This window comes from Teleopsis dalmanni, chromosome 2 (assembly GCF_002237135.1).
Source record: "Teleopsis dalmanni isolate 2A chromosome 2, ASM223713v2, whole genome shotgun sequence".
Classification (NCBI taxonomy): Eukaryota; Metazoa; Arthropoda; class Insecta; order Diptera; family Diopsidae; genus Teleopsis; species Teleopsis dalmanni.
In genome coordinates this window covers 77,048,658-77,065,408 of record NC_051847.1, presented here as the reverse complement: position 1 = coordinate 77,065,408, position 16,751 = coordinate 77,048,658, and the positions used below count along the sequence as shown (strand labels likewise).

The 16,751-nt window shown below is 25.0% G+C and overlaps 1 protein-coding gene across 1 annotated transcript in view; it reads right to left on the bottom strand.

The window, feature by feature from the left end:
• Positions 1–16,751, bottom strand: part of LOC119684852 (vigilin-like) — a 30,637-nt gene extending 13,886 nt beyond the window's left edge. Inside the window, exons 1-2 of the mRNA XM_038098983.1 lie at positions 16,694–16,751; positions 1,880–1,961 (exon numbers count right to left, since the gene is read on the bottom strand). The gene's annotated coding sequence lies outside the window, so the exon portion shown is untranslated. The remainder of the gene's footprint in view (positions 1–1,879; positions 1,962–16,693) is intronic.

Below are 16,751 nucleotides of genomic sequence, written 5' to 3'. Positions count from 1 at the left end.
AAAGAAATGTTTTCACAATGAAAACTGCAGATAAAATTCAACCTGTTGACGTCGCATAGTTTTGCAAATATTGATAAACGAATCAGTAAAATGCCAAGAAAATATAAAACGAGAAATTTATTAACAATATGCAAAATTATAAGCCATAATCAGCGTTTTGGTACAAAAAAAGTAGAATTTTATTATGATAATAAATTTATAATATATAAAATTAATTAAAAAACTAAAGCACAATTCAAAAATTCCAAAAAACAAGTTTTTGGCACAAAAAAAGGAAAAAACAATCAAATCTATATAGAAAATATTGAACTTTTTGCTTACCTAAGGCTAAAAGCACTACTAGTTTTGTAGAGAGTTCATACTATTTCATACTATTCGAAATAATAACCAAGCTTGTTGAACACAATAAGAAATGCACTTGATATCTGAACCACATGCTTTCTTCAAAACAAACTTCATATGTACATTGAGAGAATAACGTATAACTAATAAAGAAACAAGTAAAAAGTAACATTTCTTAGACTTTAACGACACTACTGTACCCTACACACAATTCTAGCTTTCGACAGTAAAGCTAAAGCAGCAATGAACTGCATAGAAAACTAGAACCATACTAAGGACAATCTACCATTCACAGGGCAATTCTGCCAACGATCTTTCAGCGATCTTAGTTACATTACTAATCCAATTAATAAAAGAGTTTTCGACTGTAAAGCTAAAGCAACAGCAATCAGAATGAACTGCATAGAAAACTAGAATCCTTACTAAGGACAATCTACCATTCACAGCGCAATTCTGGCTAAGATCTATCGGCTTACCACACTCAAAAATCTTGCGAAAGATCATGTGAAAGATCTCTCTATTTTCGTTTGAAAGACTAAAAGTTGTTTTCGGAGATCTGCTATTGATCAGACTTTTCAAATTTCAAAAATTTTTTAATTTGAATCAATAAATTATAATTATAATAATAATTCCAGACAAAAAAGATATGATCGCTTGTATAGGTAACACTTTAATTGCCTAATCCTGTATATCTGCTAAGCTACATTATGAAGACAATTTTTCTTTCTACCTTTGAGGATATGGATATAATCTAAATGTCTACACAGCAAGAAATAATTATGGATTCTTTTTGAAATCCAATTTTTCCTTTTTTCCTTTTTCCTTTTTTTTCTTTACTTGAAAGTTACCTTCACCAACACCTTACCTTATAAATTACTATATAATATTATTATTATATAAACAAAAACAATCTATTATTTGATTACAGAATTCAAATAGTAGCTTTGTTCTTATTGTTGTTTTAATATATGTAAAAAATCTGCCAAAATCTTATGTAAACAAAAATAACTTTTTTTTCTATTATAGAATTCAAATAGTGGCTTGTGATATATGTAAAAATATGTTTCATACTATTTATTTATTTACTGAAGAATATAAATAAATAACAGCAACTAATCTCAATTAAATTCCAGATTTATATAATTTTTATTTCGTTAGGGTGAAAACTAGGTCAAACTCTTTTCTTTTTTATTTAAAGTTAACAACTATATCATAATAAATTGCTTTATAAAAAATATATATACATATCCAAGTATTGCAGTTATGTCCTAAATAGTTATGAAGGTCGAGCAAAAATACTAACGTTATTAACTAAACCCTGAAAAAATTTAATAAAAAGACTAAAGCTACTTGTATATCATCTCAACAATAAAATATTTTTAAAAATCTAATTTAATTTAATTATTAAAGTTTAAAAAATAAAAATAAAAATTAAGTTCTAAAATTAAAACCTGATTTTATGTGCAATAAAAAATTAATAAAAAGTACAATAAATTTTTATAAAATATTTTAAATTTTAAAGCAACTTAAAACTTACTGTACTGTAAAATCCAAAAAAGTCCGGCCTATTTAGTTTTTACTGTGATAAAATCCAGTTTGATAACTTGGCGTGTCTGTTTCTGAAAAAAAAAACGAGACAGAAAAAAAGAAATTAATTTTTTTATTAAACACACATTACTTTTTTTTAATACTAACATATTTACATTGTAATGATATATAGAATAGTTTTAACAATAAATTTATAAATTATTAATTAATATTAAATTACATTTAATTTATATGCATATATAAATGAGTATATAAAACTATACTTCTATATAATAAAATAAATAAAATAATTTTAATAAAAAAAATAAAAAGAATTTTAAAAATTTATAAAAAATTATCATTTTTGTGAATTATATATAATAAAAATAAAAAAATCGTATTAAAAAAAGAAATAGTACTTAAAATAAAAAAAATAATATAAAACATAAAAAGAAATCTTTAAATAATAAAAAGAATAAAAAAATAAAAATAAAAAAATAAAAAAATTTATAAAAAAAGAAATTATGAAATAAAAAATAAAAATAATAAAATAAAAAATGAATATAATAAAATAAAAAATATAAATAATGAAATAAAAAATAAACAATAAAATAAAAAATAAAAATACTAAAAATATATAGATAAAATAACAAAATAAAACTTAATAAAAATATAAAAAAAAATAAATTAAAAAAATAAATATAAAAAATAAATAAAAAAACAAAATGAAACAGATAATAATAAACATAATATACCAAATATATTAAATAAAATTTTAGTTTTACAAAAAAAACTACTAAGATTATAAATTGAATTCCTTGAATTCTATATTGGACCGATTTACGTAACTAATAAATCATTGGTCGATATCACAAACTGGGTAGAAGGAAATTATAATAAAATTAATATATATATGACATATCTGTATATATTTTTATGTTATTGATTTGTTTTTTATATTCTTATAATTTAATTTATATTAAAATAAATTTTATCATTTTTTTTTAATATTGTGCATAAATTTACAATTATTAATTTTTCATCATAAGAGCTCAAAATAATTTTTAAATATAATTTTTAATTATTTGAAAGCAATATTACTTTTTAATTTTCATTAGCTCATAACAGAACAACGTTTGAATAAACCTTAGTATCATTGATAGAAAGACTTCTCATTTATATTTAAAAAAATTCTATATCAAATCGTGACAATGTAACTGTAAAATATTGTATTTTATATTTTAAAAATTATATCAAAAGATATACTGATAAAAAAGGAACCGAATTTTCAAAATAGAAATCACTGTCGAGACGTTAAATTATTATTAAAAGGAGCACACTGAAATAAATACATAATACATTAATATATATATTTTTCAGAAATGACTATTTAGCAATAAGTCTTAATGCAATTATCTATTTTGAAAAATTTTTTTCACTAATGGATTTCTGAATATAGCTTAGTTATAAGATAACGGATTGTAATGATGGAAAATTACCGACTAGAACAAACTATCTCCAATCAATGTAAAATGTTAAAAACTTTAAACCTCGATATCTCACAAAGTAAGCTAAATCGGCATAAAGACCAATGGAAAAAATTGTTTAATGTTGTTAGTTTCATTTTTATACTAAACAATACGTATTAAATGATTTTATATTGAAACGATTAAAAATTGTTTTTATTGGTTCCACCATTGTTAGCATTTCCATTAATTAATAGCGCCATCTGGCATTCAGTTCATTTATATCTATACTACTTTAGTAGTAGTGAAGTAATCCTGGTTACAAATTTATTCTAAGTTATTCCACTTATGGTTTTTAAATCTTCAATCGACAAAGCATTTATGCACCATAACATTTTGGTAAGATATACGTCTATAAATATAATACCGAAGCAAGTTAACAGTATTCTTGAGTTTGACAGCACTATAATGGTTTCTAGAGTAACGCGATTTTTTGACGACTTTAAGTAAAATCGACTCTTCTGAGTATATAACATACTTTGCTAACATAGCATAATTCTAAAGATATCGAATTTGAGCGGCGCAAATTTTAATATAAATAGCACAAATCGTCATTTGTCGCTTATTTTTGTAAATAATTTAAAAGTTTACTGCGGTCTAAAGTCTTTCAAAATATTTAAAAGCTTTTTTTCTCTATGTAATTGTTTTTTTTTTTTTCAGTTAATACGCTTCGAAAGATATTCCAAAAAAACACTTTGTCTCTGTACTTGGTAAACTAAATAGAACACACTTAAAAAAATTGGTTCTTGATTTTTAAAAAGACTTTATTATACTTAACTCGAATATATAAAATCAAGGTCATAATACACTTTGACCTAATAATTTAATAGCTTTTGAATATGTTCAATTAAATTGTCGATCACAATTTTAATTTATAATTCTTATCAGCCATACTCATATTATATTAACATTTTAAAAATTTAAATGCAAAAAACCTTATCACTCTATCTTATCTTTCAATTTATTGTAATCATCATTCTACTGGTACGATATAATTTATATATTATAAACCTCAAATCGTCAACCGAACATTGAGAATATTATAATTCTAAGTAGAAAAGCAATTTCAAAAAAATTGACGAATCTCTTTCAAAGAGAATAATTGTCTAAATCAGTTATTATATTTAAGATTGTATTGTGTTAAGCAAACAATATTAAAAGTTAAGTAAAAATATTAGAGTTTAAAGGGACGATACTTATTCAAAGATATGGTTCGTTTACTTTCATTATGAAAATTTGGATGGGAAGACACGCTCCTTTTCAGTTCACTGAATCACCGAAAAAGTGCATTAAATTATGGACAATTCAGGCGTAGTGCTCCGCTCTGTTGGGAGCTGGTATCCTGTTTATTACTTTGGACAAAATCACAATAATCTCAACATCACTAAGTCCCTAAAGAATTTATGCAATACTGTTTTAAATCATTTGATGAAAATGGATTTAAAAAAAATTAATTCCTTTTTTAAACATCTCTAGTCTAGAGAATAAAAAATATAAAACATTTCCATATAGGAATTGCTTTGGAAATGAAATAAATTCAATGAAAACTATGAAAAGTGAGTCAAGTTCATACTATTTTTTTTAAAAACACTATAGATCTTACAAAAATCAGAAGAAACGATGATAAAGTCAATACTAATAACAAGAATACTGAGGGTTTTCATTTGATTTCTATTTTCAACACTTTGTGCAGTACAGCAAGCAATTAAATAAAAAGACTGTAAGGTTTAAAAATCTTAATATATACTTGAATAAATATTAAGATTTAATATATATTCTAATATACATTATCAGAGGTCTGTACAAATGAATTATTTTACATTGTTTTTATAAGAAATCATTTTGCATAAATACTATGAAAGTATAATCACTGATGTAATAAAAATTAAATTATTATACTTCCAACAGAAATAGACACAAAATCAACTAAAAAATTAACTTATAGATATTGAATCTATCTATTGCTTTAATAACTTTTTGATTTTAATATATAACTAGAATTTAAAAAATGTAATATAGTTATTTACTACAGTTTAATACTACAATCAAATCCGAAAGACAAATAAACTTTATGAAGAAATAAATTTAATTAAAATCTTTCGTAGCTGTTCACACCGCTCTAAATGAAGTAAATCCCTTTGTTTGCTTAGATTTGGAAAAAATTGATTTAATGTTTGGAATATTTTAATAAAAAAAATGATGTTTTATTTTTAAAAGAATTGACGTTTAGAGTTCAGAGACACTAAACATTTATAAATATTGAAGAAAAGCAATCATAAATTATATTAACATCAGATAAACAATGATTATGTGTATATTATTATAATAACATGAAAGTGGGAACGTTTCTATAGTGGAAAAAGACAGTGGTTTATAATTGTTGAAACTATCAATTCCCGAATGTATATGTTTTAAAAAATAAATGTCACATTTTCTTTATCTTACAACAATTCTAATCAGAAATTTACTTTTTACAGAGTTAACTTCATTTACAATATATGAAGCAAGTGATAAATGCAATTCTCATTTTTTTTTGACACTTCAAATTTACTTACGTGCAGTAATGACAATGAACTTCTGTCTGAACATGCTATTAGTTTTTAATTTGATTTTTAAAATTATCAATCATTCTAATAGAGACATTTTTTCCAATTTCAATTCTTCGAAGTCTTTTAGAATTTAATTAAATATTCTAAGAATTTATCGAATACTACAATATTTTCGTATCACTATTGAAATAAAAACAAAATTCAGTTAAGACATTTAATTTAAAAGAAAAAAATTTGTTCTGGAGATATTTAAAATAGGTAAAAATAAATGAAGTGTAAACAAAACTAGAAATTTGTGTACAACTAACTTTGAATATCTTTCTGCTTCATTAACACTCCCTTACTCAATTGACATAATTTTTTATGTATCAATTTATAAAATGTGTTTAAGCACGCTACACTGAAGAGCAGACACTGTTTGAAGAACTCGAAATATTTACAAACAAATATATGAATAAATATTAATTTCCATTAAATATTTAAAAGTAAAATCATAAGGAAATATTATCCAAAGATATTTTAGTTTTAGTTTTTTAAATTTTTATTCTAATTATAAAAAACAATTAATTGCCATGCTTTAGGTATTAAAATTATTCAACTTGAAACTAAATTTTTCATTTCATAACAAATTGATAGAAATAATACTTAAATAGAAAAAAGAATAGAAAAAAATAAATAGAAAAAAATAAATAGAAAAAAATAAATAGAAAAAAATAAATAAAAAAAAAATGGATAAAATTAAATACAAAAATAGAAAAATAGAAAATATAAAAAAAAAAAAAATTGGACAAAATACATAAATTATAGAAACAAATAAATAAAACCTAAAATAGAAAAATATTGAAAAAAAAGGAAAAAAAGGAAAAAAAAAAGGAGAAAAAAAAGGAGAAAAAAAGGAAAAAAAGGAGAAAAAAAGGAAAAAAAGGAAAAAAAAATTAATAGAAGAAATAAAAAAAATTAGAAGAAATAAAAAAAATTAGAAGAAATAAAAAAAATTATTAGAAGAAATAAAAAAAAATTAATAGAAAAAATAAAAAAAAATTAATAGCAAAAATAAAAAAAAAATTAATAGAAAAAATAAAAAAAAATTAATAGAAAAAATAAAAGAAAATTAATAGAAAAAAAAATTAATAAAAAAAATAAAAAGAAATTAATAGAAAAAATAAAAAGAAATTAATAGAAAAAGTAAAAAAAAATTAAGAGAAAAAACAAAAAAAAATTAATAGAAAAAATAACAAAAATTAATAGAAAAACAAAAAATTAAAAATCCTTTATTGCTGTTTTATTAAAAAATTCTATATTTCGACTATAATGAGTTTCTTTTCTGTATGATGAGTAATCATCAGGAGTATGGTCTAATAAAAAATAATAAAAATTATTAACATCTATTATAGTTGTCTATTGTCCATATTGCACTGTGTAATACTCCTGATGCTGAATCCCAAAGAGAGTCGAAATATAGAATTTTTTAATAAAACAGTAATAAAGGATTTTTAATTTTATTTAAATAGAAGTGACCTATAGCCAGCTAATAAATAAACAATAAAATCATTATAGAATACAGGCCGAAAAACAAATTTAAAGTTAAGTAGAAAAAAATAAAATAAAATTGATAAAAAAAAAATAAAATTGATAGAAAAAAAAAATTAAATTGATAGAAAAAAAATAATACAATTGATAGAAAAAAATAATAAAATTAATATAATTAACAAATATTACAATTATGAAAAAAAAACCGGTGGCTTCTTGGTAACAGTTTGTTTTTTTGTTATTACTTTCAACTGGACTAGTTATACATATCATATAAAAAGTTAAAATATTCGGAAATGTATCTAAATGAATATTGACACACAAACACACATAAAGCGACACATAGATACTGAGGCATGTTACCTGAACAAACAACTAAAATAAACTACATAAAATATGTAAAAACAAAAAAATCAAGAAATTCGTCGTATGGGCGCAGACAGACAGACAGTGAAAGAAGTAGAGAATTTTACTTTGGTCTTTATGTGGCCGTCCATTGTTTTTGTTTGTTTTCTAAGAAATATAAAGTTATATATATATATTTATATATATGTATCAGGTGAAAGGTTTAAATAGAAAAATTTATTTATCTATAGTTATGTACATTTGTTTTACATTAAATAAACACGAATTTTGTGTTGTGCATTTGCGGTTCGGCACAAGTGAAAATCAATTCAAATTTTGAATACTCGCACTCGTACTTCAAAAATGAGTTAACTGTTTCGAATCGATAAGTGGAGTATTTCAAGGTTTTATGGAATAAGTACTTGTTTTTGCATATATACAATACTTATTTATATAAATATATTTGACATGACATTAAGATCACAATGGATTATTTATAAAAACAAGTAAGTAAGCAACTTTCAACAGCACGTAGTTTGAAGATATTTATTGATCTATTTAAGAAGTGAATATTTCGGAAATTTACACAAACGGTTGTTCACAGATACTTTTCACAATAGGAAAATTCAAAATTTGTTAAATATTCCAACTGAACAAAAAAAAACTCTAAATGTTATGAAATGTTGCCATAAATGTTTTTTATATAATATTAAAATTGTAACTCTGATTGGACACTGATTGGATCGCAAAATTCACTAATTATATCCAGTTACCTGATATAACAAGCTGAATAACCAAGCTAGTAATAGTGCAACATATCACTAGTAACATAACATAACATATCACTAGTAATAGTGATATTCTATAGATTTGAACATGCCAATGTAACATATCGCAATAAGTGTTATGGAACATCTGATCACCAACTGTGATGCACTAGATCACAGAACACACAACATTTTAAGTGCATACCAACTAGACCTTTAAAAACTCCCTCCGTATATGCTGGTTCGATTCCTCAAGGTACCTCGTACTTAATGTTTAAATACAAAGCGGTGCACAACAGATCAAGCTAGTCCCAGTGCATAAAGACCTTAGCCTAAACCATTACCATTACCAACATATCGCAGCTGTGTTCTGCTTGGGGAATAAATATATTTTGTAGTTGGCACTTGCATCTCTATCTATGTTACCAAGTTAGTTACTCGTGATCTTGTAGACCACAATTATGATATAAGTTATATCCAAACTCTTAGATTGTAATAATAAATATGTGTTTGAAATAATTTTTTGAATTATTACTGTAGCTCATGTACTTCTCCAGGTTTTGGCATAAATGCTTTCAATTCACGTTTCTAACGAAGAAATAATGAACGGCGCTTGATTAACGATGCCGATCATATTAGGTACAATATTATATATATCAAACACATAACACTTGTAGACTTGGTTCTATCACTACGAAATCGTCTTTTTTTTTTTAATTGAAAAGTTATGGTACTGTTATAAGGACTACAAACTCTGGCATCTAACTTACTAGAAATAAATTTTTATAGCCATAATTTATTTAGAATTACTTAAATTACTGAATCAATATTGAAAAGCTAACATCATATATAGCGATTAATATCAGCCTAACCATCGTTTAAAAAAATATATATCATGCAAAAACCACACATGAAAACGCAAGACATACTGTGTAATAAATCAAATCCTAAACGTTTGTAATATAAACTCAACGTTCAAATACTAGTGTATTATTCAAATTGCAGTTCCGACATGAATAATTACTTTTATATAGACAATAAAAGTACAAGTAAATAAGAATTATAATAAATATTATACCCATTGCAAATACTTGTCTACTTTATAATTCTCATTTACTTTATTTATTTGTATACATAAATTTTTAAAGTTTGTTAAATGCTCGGTTATATCATGATAGGAAAAAACATTAAAGCGACAGTTTAGTATAATAAACATAAATTATTTTATTTTAAATTTAAAGAAACAATTAGTTTGAACTGTGCTATAACGATTTGAGCTGATGCTTAGGATGCCTTTTGAGTTAATACTTTGCAGTAATTCCAACAGGCACTTCTTCGTCCGTAGATAAGGACATGTTTTAGCGGGTTAAAGTCCCGCAGTGACTTAACCTTTTTATGCTTTGGAGTCCTTGAAAAACAAAACCTAAACTAAATAACTTATTAACAGCTACATACCAAAGTTAACAGAATAAATGTCTATTGACACTATCCTAAACATCTTTTGACACAAAAATATATGTAACAGATTTCCATGAAAATACACACCACTACGAAACGTTTCGAGTAATACAAATATCGTATTGGTACCCAGGGTATATTTCATATTAAATTTTGTACTTCTCACAATTAGATTACCATATAAATTTTACGTTTAACAAGAATAATATTAAATGTTGTGGTAATTAGTTGTGTTAATGGTTTGTAGAATTCAGAACATTGGCAGAAACATAACATATCTTTCTGTACTATTGGTACTCTGAAGCAATCAATTCAAACCATGTTTTAGACATCAAAAATGTAACTGAGATTACATTTACTTAAAAACATGGAATTGTTATTGGAAAATAAGACTGGAGACATAGGTTAAGTATATTTTGTTACCCTAGGGAAAAATTCTTTCCATTTTTATTAGAAAAAATTGGTAGTATGCAGTGCAACTGGTTTCTAGAACACATTAATGTAATATAGTTATTATAAAAACAGAATTTAATTCTAAACAAATTAATTCCTATTTCAAGAAATCGGTTTGAAATTTTGCGTTTTCAATGAAAAGTTAAATTTTACATAAATTATTAAAAGTAAAATAAGGCGCTCTAAAGTTCACTATAGCACTGTGTGCTATATTTTTAGGTTATTTACCTATAAATAGAATTGAATCACAAACAAAGCTAAAAGGACTAATAGCTAGTACTAAAAATTATTTTATAAGTAACTATTATAAATAAATAGATAACAAATCTATTTGACATGTACGCATATAGAATATCTGTACTCGTATTTATATAATATATTACAACAGGGCTGTCCAAAGCGCGGCCCGCGGCATGACTCAAACTTTCTTTTGGTGACTGGTAAAACTACATTGTTTTATTTTTATGATATACCAAACAAAAGAAGTTCAATTAATAAATTAATTAAACCAAATTTAACATTATAACCGATTTTTATTTTTGTCGAGAACAACTATGAACGTATGTATCTGTTTCTGCGGCCCTCCAATCTGTACAATGATTTGCATTGACCCGTGATCGCATCTGGTCTGGACAGCCCTGTATTACAACATCATCTGATTCCAGGAACTCTGTGTACTCACATACACGTACCATTACACTACAATGTCAAGAGGAGCTTATACAGTGGACAATACAAAGGGTAAATAATATGAAATAAAACTGCATTAGAAGTAGTAATTGTATAAAACTTTATAAAGTCAAAATTTGTATTATTTGAGAATTACAACCCTCAACACGTAAACAAAACAATTTTCTAACTTATATAGAATAATTTATTTTTGTTTCCAGAAAAACGTGTTACACAGTGATTGGAATAGAATTAACTGCGATCGTGATCTTCAATATTTATCATAAAACACAACAAATACCATGATAAGCTTAATCTACTGTTTTATAATACATAGACTGAAGACTGTTAAATATGTATTTTTAAAATAAATAATTTATTGTAATTAAAAGCAAAACTACTAAATGTTTAAAAAAAATTTAATTATTTAATACTGAGTAAATAATTTTATCGTCAATATATGTATATTCTGTAGCTATGAATTAAGTAAAAAAGCTGGGTATACATACATCTGGATACATTTATCATAAAACAAAAGGAATGAGATAAATAAAATAAAAATGTCAATAATTCTGATGACTTGTTTTATTAATAATTAATAATTGTTACTCTATTTTCATGACATTTAATGCTTTAGAAGCACACTATCCCACATTACTTGCAGTTGACACTGGACTGAAATCGATTCAAAAATTGTTTCTCTCATTTGTTTTTTTTTTTGACGTAAAGTCAGTAGGCCTTGGACGATATGTGTGCTACGAGTATTCCCCACAATTTTTTATGTATTGACACCGAAGTCAAAAATGGGCTTATATTAAATTAAGTGCATTGAAAGTTTTTTTTATTAATTGTGTATTAATTTATATAATACGAAGATTATGACAAACAAATAATTTATGATAAAATATTTATTACAAAATTATAAATATAAAAAACTGATATTAGTTTTTAAGCGATCTGATTGTCTTCTATATTGTATTATTAAAAATTAGGCCCAAATAATTTTAATGTAAAACATTAGCTTTAATTGATTTAATAACATATTACAAGAATTAAAAAAGACTTACGAAGAACAAAACATATAGAGGAAACAATTATTAATTTCAGTGTAATATTGCTTCTCTGATAAAAATGCTATAGTGTTATAAATTATTTTCGTATGGTATACATTTTTCCCCAGATTTACCAATCTAAGATTAAAATTGCACTAAAAATGAATCTGGAATGTAAAAATTATTCCAGACTTACCAATCGAAAACGCCATTAGTATTCTTAATATGACCGTCCATCACAAAGAAATCATGGGACTCGCTTAGATCCCAGACCTGTTCTATTGTTACAAAATATTAAACAATATACTTCTAAATGTACATTACATAAACCTGCATCGACTTCTAAATTCTTTATTAAGAGTCTCTAAGATAAGAGCTTAATTTTCTTCGGAATATTTATAGAACAGAAAATTATTATTATCATTGGTATATTTATAGAACAAAATTATCAGAATAGACACAACAATAGGTAACTTCATTCCAAAATCACTGTTGTCATTTATTTGTAGATATTTTAATGTTTTAATTAAATACATACCATTTAAGATGAATAAAAAATAATAAAAATTTAAAATCTGTAGTAAAAGAAATTAGAAAAAAGTGCTAGCTAACTGCACTATATTAAAAAGCAACATATTTTAAACATATTCACACTTTATGCTAATAATCAGTGCATCTTTAATAAATACACAAATTTACTGATAATGAGAAATACGAGTCTGCGTTTTAAGAATCCCTAGCACAAACTCTAGACCTAATACAGCCACAAACAAAGTAGGCTGCTAGATTGTAATTCAAATGAAACCCCTTAACATCATACACTTAAGTACTTACATTGCACATTGACTGTACTCATTTTAAAGGATGCTAACTAGTAGATATTTTTATGTTTCAATGAAATATAATTAAAACTAAAAGTGTCATCTAAATGTGCACTAAAAATACGGGATAATGAAAATTAGAAGAAAGTGCTAGCTAACTGCATTAAAAACAAAAATTATTGTTTAAAAATTCTGAAGATGTTTAATGTTAAGAAAAATATACAAATCTTTTATATAGTCAGACACACCTTAATTTTGCAAAAATCTTAATTACAACTTCGTTTCTGTGAAATTAAGTTTTAAGGTTAGAACGAAATTAAGGAAAATTGCTTTAATTTCGTTGAAACGAGGGTGAAATTAAGGGACATTTCAAATACAACTATGCGTAAAATAAATTTTCAGCAAAAGATAAGTTGAGATAACGAAAAAGTTACCTTTTTTTTAAATAAATATCAGTGACAGTTGACTTTAATAAAACCGGGAGATTTTTAAATTTGAACATAGAGAAAAAAAACTGCAACTGTTATTAATTTAAAATAGAGTGAATAATAATAATAATTCACCTACATGAAATCCACTAAAGCTAATAAATCTACTGCATGCCACCCTTTATGGTAATAATAATCAATATTAAAAATTTCCCAGATAAAAATGGTGTTTGGAGCATGTAATTCTTAACATTCGATTTGTAAACAAAAAACATATGATTTCCTTAATTTGTGACAGTATAAACACTTACGAAATTAACTTAATTTCATTTTTAAGAAATTAAGGAAATTTGGCTGTCTGAACATAGCATTAGTAAAGTCAAGGAGAAAATAAATTAACAAATGACATACTCACAAATAATTTTATATTTCATGCTATCCAACAATGATCATTTTTAGTATAGTGAATATATTTCAGCGATATTTTAACTCAACAATTCAAATAACATTCGCTCAATCTACTACCATAAAACAAACACAATAATAACAAAAATAAATACGTATACGAACTCAAGTTGGCTTATGCATTAGAATATGAGATGAGATGGGCGACATTATGGGTGATAAGGCTGTATTTAGGGTACACGTTGGAAATTGATGCATTTATGCGTGACAAGTAATTGTTAAGCATATGGGTATATCCTGAGCTCAATTGAGCATACAGAGTACTTGCTGCACGCGGATATCGTTGTTTTCTCCGGGAGGCATTAGGCAGAGGTATGTTGAGAACTATATTGTTATGCAATCGTGAACTCAAACAGGATATTGCATATGTGTTGAGGGCTGTTAATTCACATTTGCATTCGACGTCACCTTTAGCAGCGGATTTGGATGAAGAGACTGCGCTTGCTGTGTTGAGGGCTGTTAATTCAAGTTTGCATTTGATGTAGCCTATAGCAACAGGTTTGGATGAAGAGTCTAAAGTGATTCACATGACAACTGATATGAATTCAATGAATAGGACAATAATTCAGACACAGTATGACGTTTTCAATTAACGACAAAATTACTTTAGTAAATTAGCCAAGTTAAGCACTGACTGTATGCATAAGTAGTTAAAGAAGTTTATATCACAATTAAAAGTGGAATCAATTTAATAGAGGAATTCGTATATTGTGTAATATTTTCAATTCAAGATGTAATTACTTTAGTTAGTTAGATTCAACTATTGCTCAATTAGCTGAATCTACTCTACTTTACAGTTGATATGAATTTTATTTAGTATGACAATTTATATGTAGTACGATATTTTCAATTAAGTAAGCTTTAGTAAATAGGTTAAGTTGAGCACTAACTATTTGCATGACTAGACCAAAGGAATTTGCTTTACAATTGATATGATTTCTATACAGTTTTAGCTAAGCTGTACACTGACTGTTTGCATAACTAAACCATAGAAATTTATGTTATATTTATAAATATTTAGTTTTAAACATGAATACATTATTATTTAATATTTTTAAAATGTTTTAAGGAAATGCGATTAAGTAGCAAATTGTTCAAATTTTGTCATTACATATTTCAAGTAAATACATATATTTTAAATAGGGCGAAAATAAAGAAAGAGAAAACAATTAATAAACACTAGTTGGCTTGTAGACCTGATAACAGAATTGAGAGCAGAAATCCATATGGCACTAAGCTTTTTAAGACGATTAGGAGCGAGCACTTCACCTTTGGAAATAGAAGATTTACCAAAGCAAAATGCAGGGCGAATAACTGCACCAACGTGACTTCGATATGCATAACAAACCTCTTGAATGGTTTTATGTAGGATTTTTTTTACGTTTGATTGGTCCACTTTAAAATAGATTCGTAAGAGCTGATGTACTAATTTCACTGTGATAATAAAATTTAAATTTAAACGTTAAATTGTTGTTGGTTGCCAGTTTTATGCATATTAAGGCAGCACGTTTGGAATATTTAATTAATTATTATATATTGCTGAGCCAACTAATAATGTAAATTTTTAAGTTATCCAGAAAAACCCGAGTTCAAACACCTTTTTTTTTAGTTAATAAAATTTTAAATTTTTTTTGTGTTATTTTTTATCTTCTTGGCATATTTGAAAGTGGAATTTTTTATTTTTAATGAAATAGTTTGAGACTAAAAGTCTTCTTTTTTTTTGGAGTTCATGGCATGTGAAATAAATTTAAGCAGTTGCGTTTTTAAACTTACAAGCATGGATGAATGCATAAATTATTTGTCTAGAAATAATTTATTAAGATATACATAAACATATATATTATTACTTTATAAATATAGTTATATGTACATATGGTTATTAAATTTTATACATTTTAATAAAAAGAATTGAATTGAATGGAATAAGAAACCATTTTGGTTTATTCAGGAACACTTGAACACATACGTTCGAGTGCTCAGTTCATCCCACATGCAACAACAACAATGTGGGAAGGGAAATGTCAACGTCCAATTCACGAATATTAAATGAACTAAAAAAAATTTTCATTCAGCCTCTGAACAATTAATAAAAATAGTACAAATTTTATTTAAAAATTTTAAAAAATTCAATTAATGCATTTTAACTTATATATCGTGTATATATATATATATATATATATATGTTAAAATATTTGTCAAAATATGAAACATATTGCTGCTAAAAACCGGGTATAAAATAATAGCATCGACTTCGCACCACCCGCAGCATCATCCTTTCACTCTCTTCCTGTTATCAAAAATATGCACACATGTATGTATGTACATATGTGGAGTTGCAGGAAAGAAAATTACTAATATATGCAATTGACTTCCATATAACATTTAAAATTCGTTCGCACTTTATTTGAATGGTACACTTAATTTATAAAGAAATTATTAATAAAATTCAGAATTGTTAATTAGATTTAGTTAAAAACTTGTTCATAAAAGAAAAACGTGTTTTCTAGCACCACCACGTCCACCGCATTTGTAGTCGTAGCTTTTTTTATAATTCTTTTCTACTTTGCACAATGCGGCGGCCTCATTTCTCTTCGTTCATACATTAAATTGTAAATTTATGCACTTTTTTATATATGAATACAGTTTATATATATTTGTTTAAAAACTATTATTTATTTAAAAACTAATTTTAAAACAATTTTAAATACTTTTAAATTTAATATATTTTAAATATATAAATGCACACGGATATGCGACTAACCCGACTTCCAAGTGTTAAATGATAAATACTCTCTTCTCTTAAGCGATTCATAGCCAAC